The following is a 12297-nucleotide window of genomic DNA, read 5'->3' on the forward strand; positions in this document are numbered from 1 at the left end:
GATCAAAGACCTCAACATAAATCCAGTTACTCTGAACCTGATAGAAGAGAAAGTAGGAAGTATCCTTGAACGCATTGGCACTGGAGACCACTTTCTAAATATAATACCAGTAGCACAGACACTGAGAGAAACAATCAATCAATGGGACCTGTTGAAACTGAGAAGCTTTTGTAGAGCAAAGAACATGGTCAACAAGACAAATCGACAGCCTACAGAATGGGAAAAGGTCTTCACCAACCCCACATCTGACAGAGGGCTGATATCCAGAATATATAAAGAACTCAAGAAATTAGACATCAAAATGCCCAACAGTCCAATTAAGAAATGGGCTATAGAACTAAAGAGAGAATTCTCCACAGAGGAAGTTAAAATGGCTGAAAGACATTTAAGGAATTGCTCAACATCCATAATTATCTGGGAAATGCAAATCAAAACAACTCTGAGATACCACCTTACACCTGTCAGAGTGGCTAAGATCAAAAACACAGAAGACAGCTTATGCTGGAGAGGATGTGGAGCAAGGGGAACTCTCCTCCACTGCTGGTGGGAATGCTAGCTTGTACAGCCACTTTGGAAATCAATATGGCGCTTCCTTAGAAAATTGGGAATCCATCTCCCCCAAGACCCAGCTGTAGCACTCTTGGGCATATACCCAAAGAATGCTCAATCATACCACAAGGGCATTAGCTCAGCTATGTTCATATCAGCATTGTTTGTAATAGCCAGAACCTGGAAACAACCTAGATGCCCTTCAACTGAAGAATGGATAAAGAAAAGATGGTACATATACACTATGGAGTACTACTCAGCAGAGAAAAACAATGACATCATGAGGTTTGCAGGCAAATGGATGGATCTAGAAAAAATCATCCTGAGTGAGGTAACCCAGACTCAGAAGGACAAACATGGATGTACTCACTCACAGGATGATACTAGATGTAAAACAAAGATTCCTAGACTGCTATACAACTCCAGGGAGACTACCTAGAAAACAGGACCCTAGGAAAGACCCAGGGATCACCCAATGACAGAGAAATGGATGAGATCTACATGAACAACTTGGACGAGAGTGGGAGTAATGAAGGGCAAGATTTGAGGGAAAGAAAGCTTAGGGGAGCAGGAGATCCCAGCTGGATCAAGAACAGAAAGGGAGAATGAGGAATAACAGACCGTGATAAATGAAGACCACATGAGAACAGGAATAGGCAGAGTGCTCGAGAGGTCCCCAGAAATCCACAATGATATATCCTCTGTAGACTGCTGGCAATGGTCGAGAGAAAGCCTGATTTGACCTAGTCTGGTGATCAGATGACCAAACACCCTAACAGTCGTCTTGGAACTCTCATCCAATAACTGATGGAAGTGGATGCAGAGATCCTCAGCCAGGCCCCAGGTGGAGGTCTAGATGTCCAACTGCCGAGAAAGAGGAGAGACTGCAAAAGTGTGAATTGTTGAATCTAAGATTGCAAAAAGCACAGGGACAAATAGCCAATCGAATGGAAGCACATGAATTATGAACCAAAGGCTGTGGAGCCCCCAGCTGGAGCAGGCTCTCTGGATAAGTGAGACAACTGAATAGCTTGATCTGTTTGGGAGGCATCCAGTCTGTGGGGCCGGGACCTGTCCTTAGTGCATGAGCTGGCTGTCTGGAACCTTGGGCTTACACAGTGACACATGCTCAGCCTGGAAGGAGGGGACAGGACCTGCCTGTACTGAATCCACCAGGTTTAAATGAATCCCCAGGGGTGTCTTGGTCCTGGAGGACATGAAAATGGAGGGGAGGGGCTGGGGGAAAGTGTGGGTGGGGGCGGGAGGGGGAGGACAAGTGAACCCATGGCTGATGTATAAAATTAAAACACATAATAATAATAATAATAATAATAATAATAATAATAATAAATAATAATAACGGGATACAGAACTAAACAGAGAATTCTCAACAGAAGAACTTCAAATGGCCCAAAGACATATAGAAATTGCTCAACATCCTGAGTTATCAGGGAAATTAAAATCAGAATGACTTTGAGATACCATCTTACACCTGTCAGAATGGCTAAGATCAAAAACATTGATGATAGTTTATGTTGGAGAGGATGTGGAGCAATGGGAACACTCCTTAACTGTTGGTGGGAGTGCAAAAGCTACTTTGGGAATCAGCATGGTGGTTTCTCAGATAATTGGGAATCAATCTACCTCAAGACCCAATGATACCACTCTTGGGCATACACCCAAGGAATGTTCAATTATACCACCAGGACACTTGCTCAGCTATGTAAATAGTTGCATTATTCATAATAGCCAGAACCTGGAAACAACCTAGATGCCCATCAACCAAAGAATAGATAAGGAAAATGTGGTACATATACACAATGGAGTACTACTCAGCAGTAAAAGCAATGACATTATGAAATTTTTAGGCCAATGGATGGAACTAGAAAATATCATCCCGAGTGAGGTAACCTGGACTCAGAAGAACAAACATGGTATGGACTCACTCATAAGTGGATACTATATGTAAAGCAAAGGATAATCAGACTACAACCCACAGCTCCAGAGAAGCTAGCTAACAAGGAGGACCCTAAGAGGGATGCATGGATTGCCCTAGGAAGGGGAAATAGATGAGATCTCCTGAGTAAATTGGGGGAGGGGGCAGCCAAGGGTAGGGGATGAGGGATAAGAATGTAAGGGAATGGGATGTTTGAGCTGAAACAGGGACAGAGTGGGAGAACAATGAAATAGATATCTTGATAGAGGAAGACATCATGGGGATAGGGAGAAACTTTGTACTAGAGAAGTTCCCAGTAATCCATAAGGAAGGCCCCAGCTTAGCAATACTAGCTACTACTTAGACTACTAGCAATAGTGGAGAGGGTCCTGAGCTGGTCTACCCTAGTAACCAGATAGTGAATACCCTAACTCTCATCATAGAGCCTTCATCCAGTAAGGGGTGGAAGTAGATGCAGAGATCCACAGCCAAGCACCAGGCTGAGCTCCAGGAGTCCAGTCAAAGAGAGGGAAAAGGGATTCTATGAGCTAGGAGCATCAAGATCATGATGGGGGAACCTAAAGAGACAACCCAACCAATCTAGTGGGAACTCATGAACTTAGGCCAACAGCTGTGGAGTCTGAATAGGACTGGACTAGGTCCTCTGTATAAGTGAGACAGTTGTGTAGCTTGGTCCGTTTAAGGGGCCCCTGGCAGTGGGACCAGGATCTATCCCTGGTGCATGAATTGACTTTTTTGGAGCCCATTACTTATGGTGGGATACCTTGCACAGCCTTGATGCAGTGGGGAGGAGCTTGGACCTGTTTCAACTGAATGTACTAGGCTTTGCTGACTCCTCATGGGAGGCCTTAATTTTTCAGAGGAGGAGATGGGGGTTGGGTTGGTGGTGGGGAAGGCTGTGGGGGGAGCAGGAGGAGGGATGAGAAAGGGATCTGTGGTTGGTATGAAAAATGAATAAAAAAATTCTTAATAAAGAAAAAAAATCATAGAAGAAAACTTTCCTAACCTAAAGAAAGAAATACCTATGAAGATACAAGAAGCTTACAGAACACCAAATGAGCTGGATCCAAAAAAAAAAAAAAAAAGTCCCCTCGCCACATAATAATCAAAACACTAAACATACAGAACAAAGAAAAAATATTAAGAGCCGCAAAGGAAAAACACCAAGTATCATATAAAGGCAAACTCATCAGAATAACACCAGACTTCTCAATAGAGACTATGAAAGCTAGAAGGTCCTGGACAAATGTTATGCAGACACTAAGAGACCATGGATGCCAACCCAGACTATTATACCCAGCAAAACTCTTAATCACCATAGATGGAGTAAACAAAATATTCCATGATAAAACCAGATTGAAACAATACTTGTCCACAAACCCAGCCCTACAGAAAGCACTAGAAGGAAAAATCCAACCTAAAGAAGCTAAACATACCTATGAAAACTCAGGCAATAGATAATCCCACACCAGCAAACACCAAAGAAGGACAACACAACATGACCACAAAAATAACAGGAACTAACAATCACTGGTCATTAATATCCATCAATATCAATGGTCTCAACTTACCTATAAAAAGACCCAGACTAACAGAATGGATAAGAAAACAGGATTCATCCTTCTGCTGCATACAAGAAACACACTTTAACTTCAAAGACAGACACTACCTCAGAGTAAAGGGCTGGGAAAAGGCTTTCCAAGCAAATGGACCTAAGAAACAAGCTGGTGTAGCTATTCTAATATCTAATAAAATAGACTTCAAACTAAAATCAGTCGAAAGAGATCAGGATGGACATTACATATTTATCACAGAAAAAAATCCACCAAGATGAAGTCTCAATCCTGAACATTTGTGCCCCAAATACAAAGGCACCCACATTCATAAAAGAAATATTACTAAAGTTTAAAACGCATATCAAACCCCACACATATAGAAATAAAGAAAGAAGTTAAAGATTTCCTAGAATTCAATGAAAATGAAAGTACAACATACCCAAACTTATGGGACACTATGAAAGCAGTACTAAGAGGAAAATTCATGGCTCTGAATGCACACATAAAGAAGATGGAGAAATCTCATACCAATGAATTAACAGCACAATTGAAAGCTCTAGAACAAAAAGAAACAAACTTACCCAGGAGAAATAGACCCCAGGAAATAATCAAGTTGAGGGCTGAAATCAATAAAATAGAAACCAAGAGAACAATACAAAAAAAAAATCAATGAAAGAGTTGGTTCTTTGAAAAAATCAACAAGATAGACAAACCCCTAGCCAAATTAGCCAAAAGGCAAAGAGAGAGCACCCAAATTAACAAAATCAGAAATGAAAAGGGAGACATAACAACAGACAATGAGGAAATCCAGAGAGTCATCAGGATACTTCATACTTCAAAAATCTGTACTCCACAAAATTGGAAAATCTGGAAGAAAAGGACAATTTTCTGGATAGATACCATATACCAAAGTTAAATCCAGACCAGAGAAACCATTTAAATAAATCTAAAGAAATAGAAACAGTCATCAAAAGTCTCCCAACCAAAAAAAGCCCAGGACCAGATGGTTTTCAGTGCAGAATTCTACCAGACTTTCAAAGAAGAACTAATTTCAGTACTCTTCAAATTATTCCACACAATAGAAACAGAAGGAACACTAACTACCAAACTCTTTCTATGAAGCTACAATTACCCTGATACCCAAACCAAACAAAGATGCAACAAAGAAAGAGAATTACAGACCAATCTCCCTCATGAACATTGATGCAAATATACTCAACAGAATATTGGCAAACCGAATCCAAGAATACATCAAAAAAATTATCCATCATGACCAAGTAGGTTTCATCCCAGGGATGCAAGGATGGTTCAACATACGAAAATCTGACAATGTAATACACCATATAAACAAACTGAAAGAAAAACAACCACATAATCATCTCACTAGATGCTGAAAAAGCCTTTGACAAAATCCAACACCCCTTCATGATAAAGGTCTTACAAAGATCAGGAATACAAAGAACATAATAAAGGCAATTTATAGCAAGCCAACAGCCACTATCAAATTAAACAGAGAGAAACTCAAACCAATACCACTAAAATCAGGAACAAGACAAAGCTGTCCACTCTCCCCATATTTATTTAATATAGTACTTGAAGTTCTAGCTAGAATAATAAGACAACAAAAAGAGATCAAATGGATACAAATTGGAAAGGAAGAAGTCAAACTTTCACTATTTGCAGATGATATGATAGTATACATAAGTTACCCCAAAAAATTCTACCAGGGAACTCCTACAGCTGATAAACTCCTTCAGTAAAGTGGCAGGATACAAGATCAACTAAAAAAAAAATCAGTATCCCTCCTATACACAAATGATAAAAGGGCTGAGAAAGAAGTCAGAGAAATATCACCCTTTACAACAGCCACAAATAATATAAAATACCTTAGGATAACACTAACTAAACAAGCTAAGGACCTTTTTGATAAGAACTTTAAATCTCTAAAGAAAGAAATTGAAGAAGATATCAGAAAATGGAAGGATATCCCATGCTCACGGATAGGTAGGATTAACATAGTAAAAATGTCAATCTTACCAAAAGCAATCTACAGATTCAATGCAATCCCCATCAAAATCCCAACACAATACTTCACAGACTTGGAAAGAAAAATACTCAACTTCATATAGAAAAACAAAAGACCCAGGATAGCTAAAAGAATCCTGTATGATAAAGCAACCTCTGGAGGCATCACCATCCCTGACCTAAAGCTCTACTATAGAGCTATAGTAATAAAAACAGCCTGGTACTGGTATAAAAACTGACATACAGACCAATGGAATTGAATTGAAGACCCTGACATTAATCCACACACATATGAACACCTGATTTTTGACAAAGAAACCAAAACTATACAATGGGAAAAAGAAAGTATCTTCAACAAATGGTGTTGGCATAACTGGCTGTCAGTATGTAAAAGATTATAAATAGATCCATATCTGTCACCATGCACAAAACTCAAGTCCAAGTGGATCAAAGACCTCAACATAAATCCTGTTACACTAAACTTAATAGAAGAGAAAGTAGGAAGTAGTCTTGAATGCATTGGCACCGGAGATCACTTCCTAAATACAACACCAACCGCACAAACACTGAGCACAACAATTAATAAATGGAACCTCCTGAAACTGAGAAGCTTTTGCAGGGCAAAAGATATGGATAATAAGACAAAAAGACAGCCTACAGAATGGAAAAGATCTTCACCAACCCCACATCTGACAGAGGATTGATCTCCACAGTATATAAAGAACTCAAGAAATTAGACATCAAAATACCGAACAATCCAATTAAAAAATGGGCTAAAGAGCTAAACAGAGAATTCACAAAACAAGAATCACAAGTAGCTGAAAGACATTTAAAGAAATGCTCAACATCCTTAATATTCAGAGAAATGCAAATCAAAACGACTCTGAGATACCACCTTACACCTGTCAGAATGGCTATGATCAAAAACACTAATGATAGTCAATGTTGGAGAGGATGCAGGGCAAAGGGAACACTCCTCCACTGTTGGTGAGAATGCAAACTTGTACAACCATTGTGGAAGTCAGTATGGCAGTTTCTCAGAAAATTGGGAATCGAACTACCTCAAGACCCAGCCATACCACTCTTGGGCATATACCCAACAAATGCTCAACCATACCACAAAGATACATGCTCAACTATGTTCATAGCAGCATTATTTGTAATAGCCAGAACCTGGAAACAATCTAGATGCCCTTCAACTGAAGAATGGATTAAGAAATGTGGTCCATATACACAATGGAGTACTACTCAGCAGAGAAAAACAATGACAGCATGAAATTTGCAGGCAAATGGATGGAACCAGAAAAAGTCATCCTGAGTGAGGTAACCCAAACCCAGAAGGACAAACATGGTATGTACTCACTCATAAGTAGATTCTATATAGAAAGCAAAGAACAATCAGACTGCAACCCACAGAACCATAAAGCTATATATATGACATGGAGGACCCTAGGATGACTGTTGCTTATAATAAGATTTGGTTTTACTCAATCACTGAGCAACCCTCAATGAAATATTACCCTATTAAGATAAGAATTTATACTGTATCAAGCTGATAATAGAATAATTAATTAATTAATTAACCTAAAAAAATTAAAAAGAGCTCTTTCCACTCTTTTCCCTCCATGCGGTCTCTCTGTTTCTCTGGTCATCTCTCTCTCTCTCTCTCTCTCTCTCTCTCTCTCTCTCTCTCTCCCTCTCTCCCCCCTCTCTCCCCCTCTCTTTCCCAATAAAGCTCTAGAAAGGTAACCATGGCTCGTGATTCTTCTGCCAACCAGCACTCTCCTCCTTCGGCATGGCCGCCATGGGCTGCAGCCAGCCACGAGCAGCACCAATTTAACCAACAGTAGCCACTGAAAAAAATAAAAAATTAAAATTAAAATTAAAAAAAAGAAAAATTTGAACTATTAAAAAATCCAAACAAACATATTTTGCTAAAGCAAAAAGGGGAAACTAGGGGCTCATCATTCCTCTCCACATTCTATTCTTTCCCTTGTATTATATATTTTTATCGGTGGATTCTGTTGGATTATCCACTACAGACAAGCACTGGAGGGCTCCTGTTGCAAATCACCCTCTGGAGCAATGGAAGTATCTTTCTACTGACACTTGGAGGGGAACCAATCTTGTGTTGGTGTGGGCCCAGAGATCTGCTTATGTCTTTCCTCAGGACAATGAGATTCCTCATTGGGTTTCTGAGTGCTGTGTGCGCCCTGTGGCTTCAGCTGAAGCCCAACATGGCAGAGATCTATTGGGCCTTCATGAAAAACTCTCCCCTTCTGATGCCAATGGGGATTGAAAGCCCAATAGGGCCAGCTTTGGCAAGCATTAACGTAAGCCTAGGAACTGTAGCCATGTGGTTGGATTCTCCAGAAGGTAATGTATAGTAACTGCTTTTTCAAATATGTTTGAGAACATGTCACCCAGACACATAGGAGACTAAGGATAACACGGAAGATCACTGACCTCCATTTATTAACAGTAGCATGCCAGCTAAGCATTTTCATTCTCACAATCCTATTCAAGCTGGAGCAGTACCTACTTCTCAGGAGTGTCTCTGTGCAACATTTTTTGACCTCCTAAAATTCATTTAGCCCCTTTTGAAGATACCTTAAAATTGGTGAGCCTGAATGTAGCCATTATGAGACCATTAGTTCTGCTCCTTGTGAGCTGCCTGTTTTTCCTTTATAGTTCTTAGTTGTTCTTTTGCAGAGCCACCAGCTTAAGTCATGCTGGGATCAAGAATAATGGGCCTCAGTGGTTCGTGCTCCTGGAGTTGTGTCCATGCCAATGGATACCCACACACTCCAGAAGAGAATTTGACATCGCTGCTGCCGTTGTTGCTGTTATAACAGTGACAACCACCACTACTACTGTTTCTGGGATTACCATTTCATAATTGGTTACTACAGCTAGCACAGTGGAGACCCTGGCAGCAAAAGTAGCTACCACAGTTAGTTAATCTTTCATTCTATTGGGCACGATAAATTTAATTCAATAGTTATATACATTTTGATTGGCTTTGAAAGTTATAAATTTACAAACTCAAGTTCCATTTGCTTCCAGGATACCATCTTACAAGGACTCCAATTTGCAGTAAGGCTTGTTAAGGAAGGGAATGGCTCAGTTGCCTTTAGCCTACCGGCTATGGGTGGGTTAAGACTTCTGTTGGTCTTTTCTGTGTTGAACACACAGATTGCAAGTCCAACACCACTTTGAGATCTTTGGCAACAGTTAACTCTGCAGCTCTCACACAATTGAGCCTGTATGATAATGGGTATTCAGAGATGGGTAATGCCTGGGGGTGCTCACCAACCTAAGACAGAGTGCCTGTGTGGCCTGGACAGGTGTCTCCATGACAGGTAAGGTGACCTGCTGATGTCCCATGCAACCTAAATCAGGAGCTCATTTTTTAGTAAAAGGGGGGACCTGTAGGTCCCTGGCCCCCGTTTTGGGTAACTGTTGCATTGCTTGCAGACCTTGACCTTGATATCTTCCCTATGCTAATTCCCTGTGAGATTCCATCCTCCTGAATGCTTGAGGGAAGCTCCTTGTCTGTATCCAGCATATTGGGCATTAACAGCTTAGATGCAAGATTGTAAAACATCAGAAGCAGGGTTGGGGATTTAGCTCAGTGGTAGAGTGCTTGCCTAGCAAGCGCAAGGCCCGGGGTTCAATCCTCAGCTCAAAAAAAAAAAAACAAAAAAAACAAAAAAACAAAAAACAAAAAACAAAAAACAAAAAAACAAAAAACAAAAAAAAACATCAGTAGCAAACTTCTGCCATCCAGGTTTCTCCCATTGTGCTGTAAGCCTGTATTTAAGACCTCCTCCCTCCTTCAATAAACGGCATTTGGCATTCAAAAGAAGAAGAAGAAGAAGAAGAAGAAGAAGAAGAAGAAGAAGAAGAAGAAGAAGAAGAAGAAGAGGGGGTCAAGATCATGATGGGGAAACCCACAGAGACAGCTGATCAGTTCTAGTTGGAGCTCACTGACTCTGGACTGACAGCTCGGGAAGCTGCATGGGACCGAACTAGTGGGTGACAGTTGTGTGGCTTGATCTGTTTGTGAGGTCCCTGGCAGCAGGACCAGGACTTATCCCAGGTGCATGAACTGGGTTTTTGGAGCCCATTCCCTGTGGTGGGATACCTTGCTCAGCCTTGATACAATGGGGAGGGGCTAGGCTCTCCTTCACCTTGGTATGCCAGACTTTGTTGACTACCATGGGAGGCCTTACCCACTCTGAGGAGTGGATGGGGGTAGAGTGGGAGGGAGGTGAGGAGGCGGGAGAAGGGGAGGGAGGGGGAACTGGGATTGGTATGTAAGATGAAAAAAATTTTAATAAATAAATAAATAAAAAGATAAATGACTAAGGTGATACATATGCTAACTACTTTATTTTAATGTGTACATTTGGTGTAATGTGTAATGTACAAGTAATAGGCATGATATAATGAACATGATGCAATTGCATGAAGCATAAAACATCACACTGATATCCCTCAAATATGTACGGTTAGTAAGAACTTAATTCAAAAATAACATCAACAAGAAATTCTAAGAATGTATTGGAACCTGAACAAACTTATAAACAGATATTAATTAAGTGAAGAGAATAAAATATTATAAATTAACCCCAAAAAACAAACAAATAAACAAACAAAAAAGTTAGGCTACTTATCAGCACAAAGTAGGGTACTAAGCCCCTTGTCTGGATTAAAACTAAACAAAAGACATTACAAAAGGAGTTTTAACCTAAACTTTGAGGCCATAGAAACGACCTGTGACATACTTATCTAAATGATTGGACCCTCTAACTACAGATGGCCCACCTGTCTGAGAGCTGATGTGGCCATTGATAGTCTAATGAGAAAAAAAAAAAGTTAACTCAAGGTCAAATCTTATACTCACAGCATCTCTTGCCACTGAGGCCCTTCTCTGAGGAACACCAGAACGCTGGTTGTTTAATGGCTGTGTAGCCCAGTAGCAGGCCCTACTCCTGCACCGCTCTCAAGTGTGGCTTGAGACTTCCACCACCACCAATCCTGCTACCCTCTTGCCTGGTGACAACCCACAGGTGCTCATCCATGACATCATGAGATGAAAGATGAAGCCAGGTGTGTGGGAGCTGTAGTAGTTACTTTAACTGAAATGATTTGGACCCAAGCCAGGTGCCTCAGCCCAGAGAGCAGAACTGATTGATCTGGCCCAGGCTCTTAGGTGGGGAAAGGGAAAGTCACCACCATATACATGGACCACCACTTATTATGCTTTTACTACTGGGCATGTCCACAGTATGTTCTATAGAGAGAGGGCTTCTCACTGCTGGGAAAAAGGACATTGGAAAATGTTGGCCTTCCTAGAGGCTATTTGGCGTCCCCTACAAATTTCTGTCTTCCATTGCTTGGCTATTGACAAATGGCCCTAAGACCAGTGGTATTCTGATGACATATCACAATCTCATACTGCCTGAGACTCCATGGTAAATAAGAAATGGACAGCTCAAACCCATAGGTTGATGGAGAACACATGTAAATAGGCATTTCTCTCCTCTCTGCCTGGTCACAAATGCCCAGAAGCTGCTTCCCAAATTACCACACAGAGGCTTATATTACTTATAAATACTCAGTCAATAGCTCAGGCTTATTACTAACAAGATCTTTTAATTTTAAATTAATCCATATTCATTATTTACTCTCTACCTCATGGTGGTACTTTTATTAACATGACACATTCATCTCCTGCTCCCTCAGCATCTGGCTGTTGACTCCTCACTCTCCCCTTCTTCCCATCATCCTTAGTTCGGTCGCCTCACCTATACTTTCTGCTGGCTCATGGCCAATCAGTGTTTTCTTAAATCAATTTGAGTGACAAATCTTTACAGTGTATGAGAGGATTATTCCACAGCAAACAGCAGAGGGAACGATCATTCTCCTAGAAACAACTGGCAGGACTCTGGTAACTGACCTTCACCAGGCTACTCATCTGGGGTTCACAAAACATTCTGAGTTGATCAGGCCAAGGTATGTTATATCTAGACTGGATAGCCTAGCACAGGATGTCTCAGCCAGATGCCAGGTTTATGTTCAAATAAATCCTAAATTGTGGTGATATTTTATTTGTATACCCCAATAAAGCTTATCTGGAGATCAGATAAAAAGCCAGCCACTATATTAAACATAGAAGTCAGGCAATAGTAGCACATGCCTTTA

Source organism: Onychomys torridus, chromosome 1, assembly GCF_903995425.1.
Source record: "Onychomys torridus chromosome 1, mOncTor1.1, whole genome shotgun sequence".
Classification (NCBI taxonomy): Eukaryota; Metazoa; Chordata; class Mammalia; order Rodentia; family Cricetidae; genus Onychomys; species Onychomys torridus.